This window comes from Colossoma macropomum, unplaced genomic scaffold, assembly GCF_904425465.1.
Source record: "Colossoma macropomum unplaced genomic scaffold, Colossoma_macropomum, whole genome shotgun sequence".
Taxonomy (NCBI): Eukaryota; Metazoa; Chordata; class Actinopteri; order Characiformes; family Serrasalmidae; genus Colossoma; species Colossoma macropomum.
Window position 1 is genome coordinate 42,865,959 of NW_023494787.1, and position 20,317 is coordinate 42,886,275.

A 20,317-nucleotide genomic window follows, 5' to 3' on the forward strand; every position below is an offset into this window, starting at 1 on the left:
CAAAAACTGCACATATTTGCGGGGGCGGCACGGTGGCGCAGTCGCCTCACAGCAAGAATGGCCTGGGTTCGATTCCCGGCCGGGTGACCAGGGTCATTTCTGTGTGGAGTTTGCATGTTCTCCCCGTGTCTGCGTGGGTTTCCTCCGGGTACTCCGGTTTCCTCCCACAGTCCAAAGACATGCCGTCAGGCCAATTGGACATGCTGAATTGCCCCTAGGTGTGAGTGAGTGTGTGAATGTGTATGTCTGTCTGTCTGCCCTGCGATGGACTGGCGACCTGTCCAGGGTGTATCCTGCCTTCCACCCAATGACAGCTGGGATAGGCTCCAGCACCCCACCGTGACCCAGAAGGATAAACGGTTTAGATGATGGATGGATGGATGGATGGATGGATGGATGCACATATTTGCTATGTTACAAAGATGCCAAACCCCATTCGCAATCACCTTTTACCTACTGATTATCATAATTTGCTTTATATACTTTGTTAAGATAAGCAGGTATAACAAAAGGGTATCTGACACCCTCTTTGGGCCAGAAAATTGGTAAGGAGGATTTAATTTGTTAAGGTTTAATATTTTTTTATTATTAATATTTTGCCAAATGTTTCTAAACATGCTGTTACATTAGGGACTGACTTCAAGTAAGATAGATTAGATTAGATTCAACTTTGTCATTGTGCAGAGTACAGGTACAGAGCCAATGAAATGCAGGATGACCTCATCTGCATAGATCAATATGTTCCTCCACTGCCAAATCAATGCCCATAATGTACTTGTGGTTAATTAATTTTTAATTATTATTCAATATTCACAATATTCAAGGACAACACGAAAGGAGTAAAAGGGCACACTTGTTTTAAAGAAGAAATTTCTTCTTTAGAACAGTTGGTGAATGAGGCCCAGTGTCCTTAAGTGTCAACTTTGTGTTTGTTTAGCTATATTATCATCAAACTCGGCAAATATTACATGTGTCCTGGACAGCGGTACCTAACCTCCTCATCCAGAAACACTTTTAGCATGGATGGGCATGACTCACTGTGAGCTCACTCTAAGCCCAGATCTGTGACATTGCTAAGAGGCCTTCTACATCCCCCCCAAAGACACAGTGAATCCCGCCATGTTCTAGTTGCCCTCCGTGCCTTCCGCCACTCTATACATTATGTTTGATTCGCCTCAATGTGTTTTCTAGGTTCTTGCAATGATCTTCAAGCTGTTTCCCCTTTTCTCAGTATGTACGTTAGAAGCCTGCCTGCTCTTTCACCTCACCCCTCAGCTGTCCCTATTCTTAGCTCAGACTCATCTGGTCTTTTTTCCAAGTCCCTTTACAGCGTTGTTTACTTCCTTGGCCGTTTCTTCAATTTGCTCTAAGCGCATGTTTAGTTCTCGTCGCAACACCTTCATCTCAGCTAACACCTTTGTTATTTCCGCTGAGCTAGCATGTGCCCTGTCTGTTTAGTGTCTTTACATTTCTCTTCTATTCTGCACAAGCTTTTTGCACTCATTTCAAAAGTCTTTCCAGCAACATATGAATTGTGCCATATATGAATATATGTCTTCAGTCTTGTTATTGGGAATATAAAGTGTTTGTCTCTGACATCAAAGCACTGCCATTTGCCCCACGGGAAGTACAACAGTAACTGTATTCTTTATATTGCCTAACTAAGACGGATACATTTTTATTGAATTATTGAATTTTTATAACTTGCTCATGATATCGATGAGGCTCATGAAACCTGTGCAAATATCTGAAAATAAAATGTAAATTATAAAACACTTAATTATATTGTATTACACTGAAACAGCTGCCTTTATATTTACCTACATTTCATGTATTTTAGGTATTTATTGTAGGTATTTATGATAATAAAGTTTAATTCTTGACCAGTGTGGTGAAGTTTCCACTCCAGTGTGTGTTTATTTGCAGATAGAACCTACTAATTCTAAACCTAAAGAGAACTTTCAGAATGAAAAGGTTCTGTCTGCTTTGCATTCCAGGAAAGACTCTTTCCAAATATCATGTAATTTTAATATTCAGCAGTCAGAAGTATCTCAAGACAATAAATTGAATAGGATATGAAAGATGATGGTACTACTTAAGAGTTTTGCTATTTTTAAAGTGAAATCTTTGATCTTTATTATCTCAGAGCTGCACTGAACACAGACAGAATCTTATAATTATAAGCTGATGCAATATAGCATGTTTACCGATATATTTGGGGTAAGTGCTTTTTTTCAGTTAATCTGTCATTAAGATCGTTCTTCACAGAATGAAGGGGCCTGGTGTTTTGCTAACGTCTTTCACGGCTCCTGTCTTTTATCAGCACAATCTAACAGTGTTGCAAATGTGAGACATAGATGGAAATAGAGCTCTGACCTGACATTTATGCTGAAAGCAAGCTTTTAGTTTTAAAAGCGACAAAGTTATTGTAGCTATTAACAAAATTCATTTTTAAACAGAATTTGAAAACTCCAGCTGCCCTTTACAGTGTGCTAAAATTTCATGATAAATGGACCATTGGGCGGAAGGCAGGATACACCCTGGACAGGTCGCCAGTCCATCACAGGGCAGACAGACATACACATTCACACCTAGGGGCAATTTAGCATGTCCAATTAGCTTAACTGCATGTTTTTGGACTGTGGGAGGAAACCCATGCAGACACGGGGAGGACAGGCAAACTCCACACAGAAATGACCCTGGACGCCCGGCCGGGAATTGAACCCAGGCCATTCTCGCTGTGAGGCAACATAAAGTTAGAAGATTGACATGTGGGCACAAGTACAGATTCTTGCACTATTAAATGAATCAAATGTACTGTTTCAGATTCTCCATGAGAAGCCACCTGAGATGCTTTTCCAACAAGACTACTTGTTGTTGGGGCATTAAAAATATAAAGTTTTTTGGGAAATAAATTAATTTATAGGCATCAATTTCAATATTTATATTAGAAACTAATTTCAAGCTTTTAAGCCTTTAGATCAAAACTTTTTAAGGATTATGTGAAGATAAACCAAACTATTTACATAAAGTCATGCAAAAGGTTTGGGCATCCCTGGTCAAACTGCATGTTGTGTTGATTTTCTAAGTGAAAATAAGTTATAACATCCTCCAGGCTGAACACATTTTAGTGCACAATTACTGTTTATTTGTGGAATTTAACATGTTGAAAACACACACACACAAAATGTGGCCTGTGCAAAAGTTATGGCACATTATATATATATATATATATATATATATATATATATGTTTCAAATATGTTCAATTTGTGCACTAAAATTAGCAGGAAATTAACATATTTAAGTTCATTCTCTGTAGAGAATGTTATTTTCACTTAGCCAATCAACAAATCAAGAGTTATGATGGGGGGGTTTCGAACGTTTGCCTCTTCAGCCCACAGCAGTTCAGCCCAGCCCATTTACCATTTCAGCCTGGTCTGCTTTTTGAATAAGACAAAAATACAGGACAATCAATTAGAGGGCAAGGACATGCTCTGCATATTTTTGTGTTTTTCCTGCTCTGCACACCTAGTCTGCCCACGTGGATCTTGGTAATTAGTTAATGAGTTGAATCAGATGTGCTTGATGAGACAAAGCACAAAAATGGGTATAGTGTGGGGTCCGGAGGACTGGAGCTTGCCTTCACCTGCTTCAACTCACCACTTGGATGTGCGACAACTACAATACACAAGTGGCCACTCGGGGCAGAAAGGGAGGAGGGGAAAGTGAGGAGTGGATTATTATTATATGAATGTCTGGCTATAAACTTAGAGTATTTTGATATATGAATAGTATTGATACTGCGGGAAACAATTATTGTACTGTTTGAAAATGTTCAGTGTCAATATATATTGATGTATCCATTTTGACAACACTAAAAGATACAGAAAAAATGGGACTCATAGCAACAGTGCAAGACTTGGCAGACCACTAAAACTGTCCCCATCAGATAAACAGCTCCTAAAGCTTGCATCTTTAAAAGAGAGAGGAGAAAACCAAGCTCCACTGTTGCTTCAGATCTAAAAAAATCCACAGGTGTTTCTGTCCATCCTTCCACTGAAAAAACAGCCCAACGCTTTGGGTCTGACAGGATTCATAGCTGTCAAGAAACCCTCACTGAGAAAAGGCGAAAAAGGTAGAGTCTTGTTCAAAATAGGACACCTGTCATCAACTCCAGCAACTTCTGACTTGAACACTGATGGATGTTTAACCTTAGCTAACATCTCATGTATATGCAGTTGTGAAAGCCTCACAGGCACAGCAGGGTTATTGTGGTCAGGCTAAGGAGCACTGATACTAACAGCAGCTCACCCTTTGCCTTTCTCATGAGATTTCAAACTCGATAACAGAAACTTGTAAAATGGAGGTGAAGTATTTAAACTTCTACAGGAAGTGTCACAGCAGTATGATTCTTTGTATGTCTACTTACTAAGGCTTATTGTTGCTTAATGGAACAGAATTGCTAGAAAAATAATGGAATTTATTGGACTTTTCTCCAATACGGCTTGTCATTTCATGACATTGGAAGCACATTTGACTCTTATTACATCCCTCTCCTAAATGCAGAAAATGTGGAAAAATTTGTGTCAAAGGTCACTGACATTGTGGATTTGGACTAAAATCACTGAGAAACTTTGGTAGCCTAATAAAGACATTACCCCCCACACCATGTAAAACTAATCCCTCCCAGATTGAACTTCAGTTAGATAACTCATGTCACTGCTAATTAAATATGTCTTTGTTATTGTTAACTTCCTTGATTTCGAGCTAAATGTAGTGAAATGGAGAACTATGTCCACCTAATCATGATGTGCGTGCATGTAGAACACATCTGTGTTGTGGCAAGATGCTAAACCACTCTTTACAAACCAAAACACAACGTGTTTGCATATGAGAATATGGGATAACAGAGGAGTCAAAACAAAATCTAAAGGCTATGAAACTGCATTTTAACTTGCTAGCTAATGATATTTAAATATTAAATTAATGTTTTGATAATGTAGGATTTTTCCTCTTGGAACAGCAGTCTACATGTTAAATTATTGCTGGGTCTTTACTGATAAAATTCAATATCATGATATTTTCAAATTTATCACAGTATCATGCTATCAGGTGATATTGAAGTTTAACATTAATAAAGTGAATGAACTCATGTTTCCAGAGTTTCCTTATTTTTATGGATTTTATGCAAACGATTTAAATGTAAACCATCAAGGACTGCACACAATAAGTAAAGTACAAAAAATGAAATGGTTCTTTTTATCAAATATATCACTTAAAATATGTTGGTTGTCATGGTACACCGGTATAGACATGTCACCCAGCACTATGCTAAATGTTTGGCATGGAATTTTCATTTTATCTCACTGTTTACAAAGTGAAATGAACCCTGCATATGGACAACATGATGAATGATTGTGGTATTTGTAAAGGAAAACTCCAGTATTCAGCATTTTCAAATTGGCTTCTTTTATAACTGGGTTTTGACGGATGTTTTGAATAAATAATATAGCCTTTATTAACCAAAAGAATAGTAATCTTCACACTGTAAGATAGGCCTTAGCTTGCATGGGAACTTGAACACAGAGTGCCAAAGGGGGCCTCCAGAAGTTTGTGAGAATCTGCTGTTCGAAGAAAGAGGAGCTGTCCTTGAGATAAGAACCAGTTTCTGGAGTAGGTGAATTTACAATACGGCCAGTCAAAGCTAATGCCCTTGTGAAAGTGGAACATCCTGGTACAGTTAAGATAAGATAGTTTTAAAAAAACATATTTCATGTATGTTTGGAAATAAGGGTTCCCAAGGAAATGTAAGGTTTGGAAATGATGGGAACTAAGATGGTATAGAATTTTATAGAGAGGGAGGGGCGATTACTTCATCACCCCAAACAGAATATAAAAATGGGTGTTTTGAGAAGTTCTTTGCATTGTGGTTGTCCGGGAACCATCTTGCCATTCAGGCTCAATAAAAAAGAAGGCCTTTTCCTTCCTTCCACAAGAACTCTTAGATATTTTTCTTATTTTGTTACAAGAAGTTATAGTGCAGTTAGCTCTTCAGGTAATAGCATTAGAACATGGTAGAAGAATCCATCTTCTGTCAATGGGCCTTGGGCGCAGAAGAGAGGCTCTTAGGCCCGACAGTTTCCAGTCAACAAATGTTCTAATCTTTTTATAAGAACAGAAGCACGTGTATGGTTCATGGTAATCAACCATATCCTACAGAGGCACCAATTAAAGATTACACTGAAAAACACTGAAGTATTCCTTTAAGATATTGGAGTGGATATAGCATGCATGGACCTCTTGGTGTCTCTTCTGTTTAATTACATATTTCATTAGCCTAAGAATAACGCAACCAGTTGGCATTGAAGTCTCTGTAGTTACTGAATAATCTTTGTATTCAATAAGCCTGGGGTTTCAGGAGTTAAAGAGTTAATGGCCATTTTGACTGGAAATTAACTAAATGAAAGGTGGTCTCTGACTTTTTTACAGTATTGTAGCTAAAACTACTTTGCAGCCTGTTTGGCCTTTTTAAAGATAAGATTTATAAATAAGACAGCAAGTACACTTGATATGATAAAGCAAGTTCTAAATATATTCACATATTCATTTATAAATACAGCATTTGTATGTATCAGATCACCTGTGTCACATTTGTACGTGTATAGCTATTGAAACTTGTTCAGTGTATGTATTTCATATATATTTTGCATAAGGAAAGGTCGCAAGCTTTGATGTAAATGAGTCTCAGAGTACATTTGATTTTACACTTTTGACAGGAAATGATGTTGATCTGAGATTCCGGAGGAAGCAATAGTTTATTCTTATGGGTACACAGTTTCAGAACTGTCTCATGTTTAGTTGATTTTCTAAGTGAAAATAAGTTAATATATCCCCTGCAGAGAAAGAGAAAGAAAGAAATCAAATGTAACATAATATGTAACCTGACCAGGGAGAGACCAAACTTTTGTATACTTTGTGTTTATGCAGTTTAACAAGATTACATGACAGAAGCTCTTATAAAGTGTGGTCTAGTGAAAGCTTTGGGCTTGTTTGTCGCTTTTCTTTATTCTCATTTGACTGTGTAAGAGAAGAAGCCCTGGCTTACAAGCAGTTTAGTTGTGATCATTTTAGTAATCTTCACAGCCGTTGTAAAAAGATAAGGTAAAAATGAGCATGTCATAAAAGAGCGCTGTTAAACTGGCAGTTTTCGGTTGTTGCTGTGACAGTGGTTTAGGTTGTTAGAGTGTCTGAGTTTTAGTGGTTTCTGTGCTGGGGAGAAGTGGCAATGGTGTAGTTTCTGGTTAAACACTTTAATAGCAAAGAGCCAAGAGGGGAAGAGAAGCAGAGTCACACTGAGAACTGACATTACAGCCACAGACAGACAGACAATCGTATGCAAATGTTTGAATATCCCCAGATGAAAGGCATATTTTGTTGTATCACTCTGTGTCCAAGTTCCCATGCAAGCTAAGGCCTATCTTACAGTGTGAAGATTACTATTCTTTTGGTTAATAAAGGCTACTTGTTAGAACTATCAAAGATAAAGATTATTTATTCAAAACATCCGTCAAAACTCAGTTATAATAGAAGCCAATTTGAAAATGCTGAATACTAGAGTTTTCTTTTACAAATACCACAATCATTCATCATGTTGTCCATATGCAGCCTTCATTTCACATTTTAGTGCACATTTTCTATTTATTTGCTAGGTTTAACAAATTAGAAAATATGAAACATAAAAATAAAATGCATCATAACCTTTGCACAGGCCACATTTTATGTTTTTTTTTATTTGTTTATTTTTTCCAAAATATTAAATTCATTTTTCTATGATATTGGCTATTTTTTGAAAATAAAGAAATTTGAATTAAGAATTAATGCCTGAAAAGGTTAGCTTCTTGGAAAAGTTCTTTGATGTTTTTTTTCTAGGAATCTAAAACATGTAAACAGCCGGTGCTGCTTATTTCAGTGACATGTTGCAGCTTATTGGTCAAACTCGCTTGCTTTGATGTGAACATCAGTGGAAGTCATCTCACTTGTTTCATGCTTCAAAAGACTTCAAATGAACAGCAACAATGACAAAAACCAACCAAACTGCTAAATGCATCTGTACAAAAGAGTCTACATATGGAGGAAAAGGCAGTTATCTAGATGCCAGTCCTTGATACAATGTTTTGGTCCCTCAGCTGCAGTCCACTGTAACTTTTACCAACTTACAGAAAAACAAACCGATGACCAAGTGAAATTTCACATTTTTTTTCACAATTTCTGCATTATTCAGTGGTTGAGATGTAAAGAGTTGATGTGAAATGTCAAAGCCCTGGTTAATCTAAAAAAATGCATTATCACGAAAGTATCGTAAGAGGTGTTTCAGGCATCTGGCAACATATTAGTAATAATTTCATGTAATAACTTTCTGTCAGGGAGCTTTTAGAGGCATTAACCTTTTTAACTCCTTGAGACCACCGGTGGTTCCAAAACGCACTTCGTCATATTCTTCATAACTTTCATATTTCATAAGCTACATTCAAAAGGTAGGTGTCATATGAGAGCTGTAACTGTCTACTTTCCAGTCAAATAGAGGGGTTATGTAATTTTAAACCCTTATAATATAAGAAGCTGAACAGATGGAGTCTCTTCAATGATATACTCTGTAAAAAATCCAAAGAGCGTCTAATATTTTTGGCTTTCAGCAGTAAATTGTAAGCAAATAGCAATGTGTGTATGATCATAACACATTTTCTGTTAATTTGAGGGGAACTTTTGCAAAAAATAAATAAATAAAATAAAAAGTTATTTCATGCAGATACTGAATAATTTGCCTTACAATTTGGTCATGTAAATTCAGATAGAAAAACCAAAATATACCCTGGTGAATAAGAGACTCTTCATTCCTCTGGTTTTTATTGCCGCTGTGAACAACTATGATTCTAGAATAACTTATTTCACATCAAACCACTCTGAAAGACTTTGTTTACATCTTGATTTAATTATGCAGAAATTTTTAAAAACTGGTGGAATTTCTATTTTACGAAACAGCTTATCTGATTCCAGAGGTTTTCCATGATCCCAAATATTCTGTACGATACATCTAAAATGTAATATAAATATTTCCACAAAAGGTATCATGATGGTTGACCTTTTTTTGGTAGATTTGACTTCAGTAAGTACAGCAGCAGCTGCTGAGTAGAGTATGATTTAATGTTTACATTTAAAGGGCCCATGGCATGGAAAACCAAATTTGCCAAGTCTGATGTAGTACACAAACACTGTCAAAGTTTCAAAACAAGGAAACACATTCACACATATCTGCCTAATCAGCCTACAGCAGGTTAGCTCCACCCATTCACGCTGAAGCTATATGGAATGTTTCACTTTGCTTCTTGAAAGAGACACAATATATGGCAGCCAATGAGAACAAAAGTCATGTACATATGTTTATATTAAAAGCTTAGTAACAAAACAGCCTGTTTAAGGGATAAAGTGAGGTTGAAAATGATCATGTAAAAATCATCTAGGACTGTTTTTCGGTATATAAAACCACTCAAATGTTGTAGTGGATCTCAAGAAAATAAAACACGTGAAAAGATGTATTAAAATTAAAAATGAAATATGGGCCTGTTAACTACCACCGAGTTTCTATTAGCAGTATATCAAGAACTATAGAGAAGTAGGATCATTTGCTCTCTGTCGTAATCCCACATGAGTTCTGTTCTGTCATCTGGAGTTATTTTAGTTTCCATGAGAAAGTAAGAAAAGTATTAAATTAAAATATTTACTTGGAGGCACTTAATAACTGTTATGTTCTTACACAGAGCTACAGCAGTGAAAACTGCCTGCAAAAGTAATGTAATATGGTTTTACTCAAATACAGACTCAAACATTTTGATGGAGAACTGGTTTTGACTCTTTTTAGCTCTAGTTATTAACGGTTATTTCTGTTTGTTTCCTCTTTCTAATGTCCTTAAAATGCTCCTTTATGTGAACATTTTCTTTAATGGACTAGAAAGAAAAGCTGATGCTGGTCAGCTTCATGAAATCTCTATAAAACGGAAATATTTCCACTTTAATGTGTAGTAATTCTAGAAAATGTTTGTTCCACCAAATCACAAACTGTCCTTCTTCGCTACCAGAGTTCACATTTTCATCTTCAGCCAACAGCTTTACTCATTACGCACCATGTATCCTTGGTAAAACAGGCGTTTTTGATGGGTCAGCCCATTGTTTCAGCATGAAAGGAATGGCTTTTGAGTCTCAAATAAACCCAGAGGGACCCAAAAGCCCCTGCCTCACACTGTCTAAACACATAACCTCTGAATGATGTGACCACAAAGCACCACAGTATTAAATCTGAATTAAAAATGTTAAAAATCCAGAACACTTTTTTTGTCACGCATAAGGTTAGCAGGATAAAGATAACTACACAAGTAGTCTGTTGTTGTTGTTGTTGTTGTTGTTGTTGTTGTTTTTTTATTCATAATATTTTATTCATTTTGGACCATTTCTATTGGTTGATTTATCATGAAATGTTAACACAATACAAAGGGCATCTGGAGTTATCAATTTATGCAAACAAAGGAAAAAAACAGTGAATCTCTCAGTAAAAAGTCTAAAATTTCTAACTGCTACAAACTTACTGGTTTTGCTACCACTAGTGTTCACCATCAGTGATGTTTCTAGGGCCTGCAGTGATGTTTTTCTGTAGCAAATTTGGTCCCATTGGATTTAAAAACTTTCTAATTATGCTGATTGTTTACCTGACACCTGAGGCCATCTGCCCAGCTCCTGCAGTCCTAACCAGTGGGACAGCTCCAATTTTCCACTCAGTACCTGCAGTTTATGTATAACAGGCCTGATGATTTTATGAAATAAAACTAAATTTCATAAAATACATGCATTAGTTCCCAGAAATCATAGATCTGGCTAACGTTTGATACAGTTTAGAATTTGGTCATTGATTAATCTGGTTGCTCTGGTATTTCCACTTAGATTTTAGGTCTAGTTTCATAACAAAGCTCTTAAGAAACCATCAGAATATTAAGATCTTATGGTTCTGATCCTTGGAGGCTCATAAGAAGTTTTACTGATAACATTTATTTGAAAAGCTCCTTCAGTAACCATTTAGAGTTCTTTTGAGGCACCAAAAATCAGTCCAGCAGTGTCCTTACCCCTTAAAACATTTTTTTAGTGCTTTTATGTTTGAGTGTAATAGGAAGAAATGAGTAGTGCCGTTGCTGGTCAACCATATTAAACATCTGTAATCTTAGAATATAGTGAAACATTATGTTATTAATTAGAATAGAACACAAATAGAACCCTATTAAGCCCTAGGTATGTTGTTCACTGTTTACAGTGTATTACTCACTCACTTTACTCACTGTAAATAATATTTTTAATTTCCATCTACTGTCAAGAGAGGAACCGATGTGCAGGCAGAGAGTTTGTGCAAAGACAGTAAAAGACTTGTTCACTAAACAGAACTAGCTAAAACCATGTTGTCATGGAACTGTACTCTATGATGTTCTTCAATTTTAGCCCTTTTATTTTTACAGCAATGGAGACTATTGCAAAACTCCACTCTCACCGTCATCCTCCTCTCAGAGTTCCCCCTATCAGCAGAGAGGCGTGACTCAGCTGGGTCTGACCGCTCTCACAGTGACACTCTGCTACTTCACCTCAGCAAGACAGTCAGCTGAAGACAGGGCCTGTAGTTTGAGACAGTTTGACAGACACTGCAAGGTCAGGGAGAGTGGTCAAGGAGCAGCCACCTGCTTTCCTTTTATTTTCTGTTGGTCCAGTTAAATTTAGTGCCTCTATAACATCAGCAAAGCAGCAGCAAGAAGATACCAAGACTGTTTAAGCGAAGGGGGGATACCACTATAAAGTTAACCTCCTGAAGAGACCTCTTCTGTTGAATTATTCTCATGGACATAATCTAGTTGAGCATAACCTGTGATCTCAGTATCTTTATCTTTAATCTGTTTTTTTTTCTTCTCACCATGAGACGTGCATATCTTCTGTTTCTGGGTGAGTCACCTTGTAAATGTAATTTATGTGGAGTTAATGCCACTAATGCTGGGAAGTTTCTCCTTGTCTTAGTTGCCTTTCTGTTAAAAACACTTAATATCATTGATGTGCATGTTGTTAGTGTTGACACAATTCAGAAAGTTTGCAGAAAAGTTGGAGAGACTTTCAGGAGCAGCATAAAGCGTGGCTGGTATTTTTAAAAAATTCTGAATAGTCGAATGGTTAAGATGTAAATAAAGTCTTTCAGTGTGGTTTGATGTGAAACGCTTCATTGTAGAGAAGGGAGACAGAATTGCTCACAGGTGTGGTGACAGGAATCAGACGTCTAAAGAGTTTAGTGCCTCTAAAAGCTCCCTCACAGAAAGTTATTACATGAAAGCTTAAGGTTCGTACAGGGTGCTGTAAGGCAGCACAGTACCCAAAGAAAACCTTTTCAGATTTATCTCTATTTTACCATCAACAATATTATATATTCTATCCTCACTACTGTAAAGAAATCTGAGTTGGTAGGTTTCTCAACAATTAACCACTTCATATCAAATCTGCATAACTTTGTCTACATCTCAACCATTGAATTATGCAGAAATCTGACAATCAGTGGAATCCACCTTTATAATCAGCATCTGGTCTGAAAAAAGCCTGAAACTAAAACTCTGAGCAGATTTTCATTTGGACTGTACATGTTAGTGGCGGACCCGTAGGTTCCTCTACCAACATTTGCAAATTTCAGGGCGGCTTCAAAGCTGGATCAGCCAGTACAGACTGAGAAAAACAAAAACAGCACATAACCAAATTTATACAGTAATTAAATTTTGCTGGAATGTACATGATAGTTATACATAGTACAACATACATACTGAAAAGGGCACTCAACAGTGAGAATTGATCTATATCACTTAAAAAAAACAATAATTCAAAAGTATCAACCACATTTTCTACATAAATGCTAATTTAATTTCAGATACACAGACAGAAAGAGAGTGGGGAGGAATTGCAAAGATAAAAAAACACTAAAAGACACCATCAGTAAACAGAGCTAGTTCAAAGTATGTAGTCATGGAACCATTCTACATAAATGCCAATATAATTTCTAATCAACACAGCCACTATAGCCGCAACTGTCTAAACACTGGCCCTATCATCAGATCACGAGTTTGATCCGCAGTGATGCTACAGCCATCCGTGGCTCAGAGTCCAAGGCAGCACAGTTGGCCTCGCTCTCTCAGTGTGGGTAGGATGGCCCTCCTCCTCCCCTCGTTGCTCAGCGTGATGCTAGCTGACGGAACAGAACTGGCACTTAGCGTTCTCCTCCGAGCACGTTCAGCTGTCTAATGACATTGCGTTAGCAGCAGTATAAAAAGATGACTTGGAGGAAGCTTGTGTTAGCCTTCACCCTCCTAACGCTGGAGGTATGGTATGAGTCCTAACTCCACTGTAAAAAATGACTCGTCAGTTCAACTTTAAAAAATCACTTCAGGTAACAAGCAATTGAACTAGTTTTATTCAGCTCAAAAATTACTTTAAATGAAAGAATAGTTCATTCAAAGTGTTTATTTAGGTTGAATAAAACTAGGTAATTTACTTGTTACCACACAAAGTAATTTTTGGATACAATTAAATTGGGGAGAAAATTGAAAAAAAATCCCCCAAAAATATTAAATTAAACATACTGTAAAAAAAGGGACTCCTAACCACCATGCAAGACCAGGTAGACCACCAAAACTGTCCCTATCAGATAAAGAGCACTTAAAGCTTTCATCTTTGAGAGAGAGGAGAAAATTAAGTTCCATTGTTGCTTCAGACATGAAAAAAATCCACACTTTATCATGAGAAGCAGAAAATGCAAGCAACTTTTAAGACTGAATTTACAGCACGTCTCCTGAAAAAAATACAAACTGCAATAAAGGCACACTACATTTTGAAAAAAATATAAATTATGTTTAGCTGTTAAGACTACTGTAAAATTTTCTGTGAAATGTTTTCTACATTTTTTCCTGATTCTGGGGGAAAAAAGGCCATTTTGACTGGAAATTAAATAAATGAAGGGTGGTCTCTAATGTTAGCAGAGTATTGTAAATATCAAAATAAAGCCAATCAAACTAATTTAAAAAGATGGACAAAAGCCGGACAAGACGCTGACCAATAACTTTGTGGTCAGACTTGATTTAACTTTGTGTGGACGGAGTTGTTTCCACAGTGATGCTTTTGCTGATAAGCTGATGATCTGTCAGTAAACATTAAAGGGTTTTGTTTGTTTTTGTTTGTTTGATGGCTATTCAATCTTTTATCCTCTGTGCTTCTGTGTCTGGGAAGCTTCTGATTCATGAAATGTCATGTTGTTTAGTGAATAAAATGTGGAATCAACATAGATCTAAAATATTTTACACAGACAGTTTTCTAATGTGAGCTTTAGTAAATAACTTCACTTTGTAACCAAAAGTAAAAGTAAAAGTTCTTTTCTATACAGGTCTTCTGTTTTCGACTGAAGCAGTTGCTCAGAATCAGAATTGTCCAACAGGATTTTTCGGGAAAAAATGCGAAGGTATGGACAAGTCCTACAAGAAGTCTATTTGTTTCTGTTTTTGTCTGTTTAAAATACCAAAGCACTTTTGCTTTACATTTTTTTTTTTTTTGGTGTCAAACTGAATCTGATTCTGAGCTTAGTGGCTCCTTCCTGTGTTTAACTTTCTCACTTAAAAATACTCAAGACAGGACAACTTGTGGAAAACAATGCTTAAGTACAGCAACTAAAGGAGCCTCCAAGTTATATGTTACTTCTGACCACAGACCAGTATAACACTGTACTATAATGTCCAGTCAACAAAATGCTCAATCACCACAGAATGCTGAATATTTTCTTTCATTGTATTTGTTGTCATGTTTTTATCACTAGGCTCGAGTGGTAACTGCAGAGACTTATACTCACTGTTTATTTTCATTTGCATTTAAAATACAGTTTGGACACTCCTGGCCAAATTATGTATTTTGTTGATTTTTGAGTAGTAAATGATTTTTTCACAAAAGATGCACAGTTATTATTTGATTAACTTAAAAAATAGAAAAAATAAAACTAATTGTAGCATGTACAAAAGTTTGGACACCCTTCCAGTTTCTGAAGTCTCAGAAATGAATTGTTAGACCTTATATGACTCATTAGAACTGCTTAGAGAGATCAAGAGTTGTCATTAGGAATTGTCAGCAGACAACATGTAAAGTAGGGGTGGATGAGATGGCAAAAAAATTGATACACAACGTGTGTTTTTCATTATGCAAAATAGTTTTTCTGATGTTTGATAAGTTGAAATCGAAAAAAGAACTAATTATGCCACATTAAAAAAAGTACTTTAAAGCCTGTGAACGTGATGAGTTTAATTAATCATTTAATAAACTGCACTGCAGTAAGTCCAGTTAAACCGGATAATTATGATCTATTTGTAATGAAATATGCAGTTTTTTAGTGTTCTGTAAATGTAAGAAAAACATATTGTGATGTTATAGAACTCCTTTGGCTCGTGCCTGCAGTCAAATTACAGTTGTGGTGATGTTTATTTAATATTTTCTATATTTATTTTTTTAATGCATGTTAATCATTTTCATTTCTTTTTAATGAATTTTACGGTAAAAAAAATATATATACATCACAAAGTTTGAATGCTATGTAAAATGTAAATAAATGTAAATAAAAACAGAATGCAATGATTTGCAAATCTTGTAGACCCATATTTTATTCACAGTAGAACATAGAACACATATCAGACGTTGAAAGTGAGACATTTTACCATTTCATGAAAAACATTAACTCATTTAGAACTTGATGGCAGCAATGCATCTCAAAAAGTTTGGACAGGGGCAACAAAAGGCTGGAAAAGTAAGTGATACTAATAAAAAAAGAGCAATAACTCACATGACTGGGTATAAAAAGAGCATTTTAGAGAGGCAGAGTCTCTCTGAAGCAAAGATGGGCAGAGTTTCACCAATCTGTGAAAAACTGCATCTAAAAATAGTGGAAGAATTTCAGAAAAATATTAATCAACGTAAAATTGCGAAGACTTTGTATATCGCACCATCTACAGCACATAATATCATCAAAAGATTCAGAGAATCTGGAGAAATTTCTGTATGCAAGGGACAAGGCCGACGGTCAGTATTGGATGCTCATGATCTTCGGGCCCTCAGGCGGCACTGCATTGAAAACAGTCATGATTCTGTACTGGAAATCACTGCATGGGCTCAGGAACACTTTCAGAAATCATTGTCTGTGAATACAGTTCACAAGTTTAAGCTGTATCATGCAAAGAAGAAGCCATATGTCAACACGATCCAGAAACGCCACTGTCTTCTCTGGGCCAAAGCTCATTTAAAATGGACTGAGGCAAAATGGAAAACTGTTCTGTGGTCAGATGAATCAAAATTTAAAATTCTTTTTGGAACCCATGGACGCTGTGTCCTGCAGACTCAAGAGGAGAGGGACCATCCAGCTTGTTATCAGCGCACAGTTCAAAAGCCTGCATCTCTGATGGTATGGGATTGCATTAGTGCCTATGGCGTGGGCAGCTTACACATCTGGAGAGGCACTATCAATGCTGAACATTATATTGAGGTTTTAGAGCAACATGTGCTCCCATCCAGGCAACGTCTCTTTCAGGGAAGACCTTGCCTATTTCAGCAAGACAATGCTAAACCACATACTGCATCCATCACCACAGCATGGCTTCGCAGAAGAAGAGTCCGGGTGCTGAACTGACCCGTCTGCAGTCCAGGCCTTTCACCAATAGAAAACATTTGGCGCATCATGAAACAAAAAATATGGCGATGAAGACCCAGGACTGCTGAGCAGCTAGAATCCTACCTCAGACAAGAATGGGACAACATTCCTCTCCCAAAACTCCAGCAATTGGTCTCCTCACTTCCCAGACATTTACAGACTGTTGTTAAAAGAAGAGGGGATGCTACACAATGGTAGACACGGCCTGACTTTTTTAGATGTGCTGCTGCGATCAATTCTAAATGAGTTAATATTTTTCATGAAATGGTAAAATGTCTCACTTTCAACATCCGATTTATGTTCTATGTTATATTGCGAATAAAATATGGGTCTATGAGATTTGCAAATCATTGCATTCTGTTTTTATTTACATTCATTCACATTTTACACAGTTTCCCAACTTTTTTGGAATTGGGGATGTATATAGAGATATACAGAATTATACAGATTGCGGAAAAAAAGTGCTGTGATTACAAATAACAGTAAATGTAAAATGTTTCTCAATCAAAATCAGATTTTTGGTATAATGTGACATGATTTATCATAATAATGATAAATATTGTCATATTAAAGAAAGTTTTCATATGCACTCTACATCTTTTAAAACAGATGAGGATGAGTGTGAGTCTAAAGAGGCATACTGTGGCAAAAACGCAGTTTGCTACAATACAATTGGTAGCTACTACTGCCAGTGTGAAAAGGGATACAAGGAACCTTCAGGAAAAGTTAATTTCACTCTGGAGAACAGCAGGGGATGCAAAGGTCAGTAATCCCACCGTATAGTGCCCTGTGCCTGCACAAGTGCTTCAGTAGAAAAGGCTGAATCTAAATCTCTGCTCTTGTTCTTTTCACAGACATCAATGAGTGTTTAGAGATCCCAGATATCTGCGGCCGCAACCCTAAGTGTAATAATACCATTGGCTCCTATTTCTGCACATGCAAAGACAGATTTGTTTCCAGCAATGGAGAGAAGAAATTTAATGCAAGTCAAGGTGTTACATGTGATGGTAAGACAAGATGTGTCATTTTCGTGCAGGTATTGCGTAACTGATGGTTTGCGAAACTCTGACAGGTCCCACCTCTCTTAATTACTGTTGCTGCTTCCGTCAAACTTTCTGCTCAGGCCGCCTGACTGCATCTGTGCTGCAGACTAAAGATTCATCAGCACAAAGAAAAAATTTAGAAGCCCACATAAACAAACATACATATTTGAGAACTCACAATATGACAATAGGCTAGTAATTAAAAAAAATAACTCAATAACTCAATATTCAATAATGTTTTTATTCATCAAACCAGGAAAATCTTTTAGCCATATAACATTAAAGTGCCAGGTTTTCATGTCTATGAAGGAAGAAGTTTTAGCAACACAAGCTGCCACTTCAGATGAGCTAATGCTAAAGCTAATGCTACTCACACTGGAAGTATTTGGTGCAACACTAGATGCTGAGTAGGACTTGTCAAATATGGAAAAGAAATACATGTAAAATGTATGTAAATGGCAAAAAGATTTTTTCTGTACTTTGTGAATATATTTTGGAATGAAACAATGTATTTGACGTATTTCACATCTAAAAATATATCCGGGTCCATGTATTACTTTTCCATATGAGGTTGCCCTGTGAATGAGGACTTTTATCCAACTTTTACAAACTTTGATCAAAATATTACAAAAGCTGGCATTTTACCATTTCCCAGCCTCATCCAGAAAGCAGTCTAGGCTGAAATACTCCTTATAATTGTAAATGAGAGGAGCTAAGCTGATGTAGGTGGAGTAGGCAGTGATATGTAAATTATTTGTTTTTCATGACGTTACTGAAACCATGAATTTGAAATGGGCTGGTTTTGCAGCTTAGTTTGCATGTATGGACTGGGGAGGACGGGACATTTTGAAATTTTAACAGTGTTTACATGCTACATGAGCCCTTTAATATTTAGATACAGAGATCCTAAGAAATGCCAATTATGATGTCATTAAGCAATAGAATGCCTTCAGCTCATCCCTGCGACCAAATCAGTCATGATGTCATAACACACTGCCTCAAATGTTCCATAGCTTTTATACAACCGTTCTGCAAAATAAAGAAAAAAGTAAAGTAAAGAATCCCTGCACATCAGATGAAACGTGCTTTATTGTGGGCAGTTCCTTCTGTTAATAAATTTGTAGCTTTTTGTGTTATGGAGAGACCCGTAAAACTGTCGCAGCATCAGGTCCAGATCAGCTTTTTATTACTTGCCAGATTAACCTGAACGTCGTTTTGTAAAGTGTTTCACAGCTCATCATGTGTGTTGAATTGTATTCTGTTTGTTTCTGGCTGATTCCAGTTAGTTTAGTTGTTCTGCCATCATAGCTGCCGATTGAAAAGCTCACTTAGGGGCAACGTCAGGTTCTGAATTTGATGTGGCCCTGCTGTATGTCTTCAGAATCTGACCAAACAGGCTGCAGGTCAAATATCATCCTATAGAAGTTAGTTAATGTGTTCGTTTTCTGGTTTTGTATGTTTTAAGTAGAAAATTAATAGCGTAAAGTGAGACTGTTGATGCTCAGAGGAATTCTGATATTCTGAAAAAGTACTGTCATCACAAATAACAGCACATATAAAACTTTCCTCAACCAATTACATTTTTGTCAAAACTAACTGTTGTATAAGGTGACATAATTTATCACAATAACGATAAATATTGTCATATTGCCCACTCATAATGCAAAGAAGTTTTTTTCATATGCACTCTACATCTTTACAACAGATAAGAATGAGTGTGAGTCTGAAAACCCAGTCTGTGGCAAAAACACAGTTTGTCGTAACACAGTTGGTAGCTACTACTGCCAGTGTGAAACAGGATACCGGGAAACTTCAGGAACAGTTAATTTCACACAGCACAACAGCAACATATGCCAAGGTCAGTAATTCCACTACACGGTGACCTGGGCTACTCATAGAAAAGGCTGAATCTGAATCTCTGCTCTTGTTCTTTTCACAGACATCAATGAGTGTTTAGAGATCCCAGATATCTGCGGCCCCAATTCTGAGTGTAATAATACCATTGGGTCCTATTTCTGCACATGCAAAGATGGAATTGCTCTCAGCAACAGAGAGAAGAAATTTAATGCAAGTCAAGGTGTTACATGTGATGGTAAGACAAGATGTGTCATTTATGTTCAGTTTTGCATAATTGACGGTTTGCAAAACTCTGACAGGTCCCACCTCTCTTAATTACCGTTGCTGCTTCCATCAAACTTTCTGCTCAGGCCGCCTGACTGCATCTGTGCTGCCGACTAAAGATTCATCAGCACAAAGAAAAATTTTAGAAGCCCACATAAACAAACATACATATTTGGGAACTCACAATATGACAATAGACTAGTAGCTTAAGAAAATAATTCTAAAAATAATGTTTTTATTCATCAAACCCAGAAAATCTTTTAGCCATACGACAATAAAGTGCCAGGTTTTCATGTCAAATAAGGAAGAAGTTTTAGCAAAGCAAGCTGCCACTTCAGATGAGCTAATGCTAAAGCTAA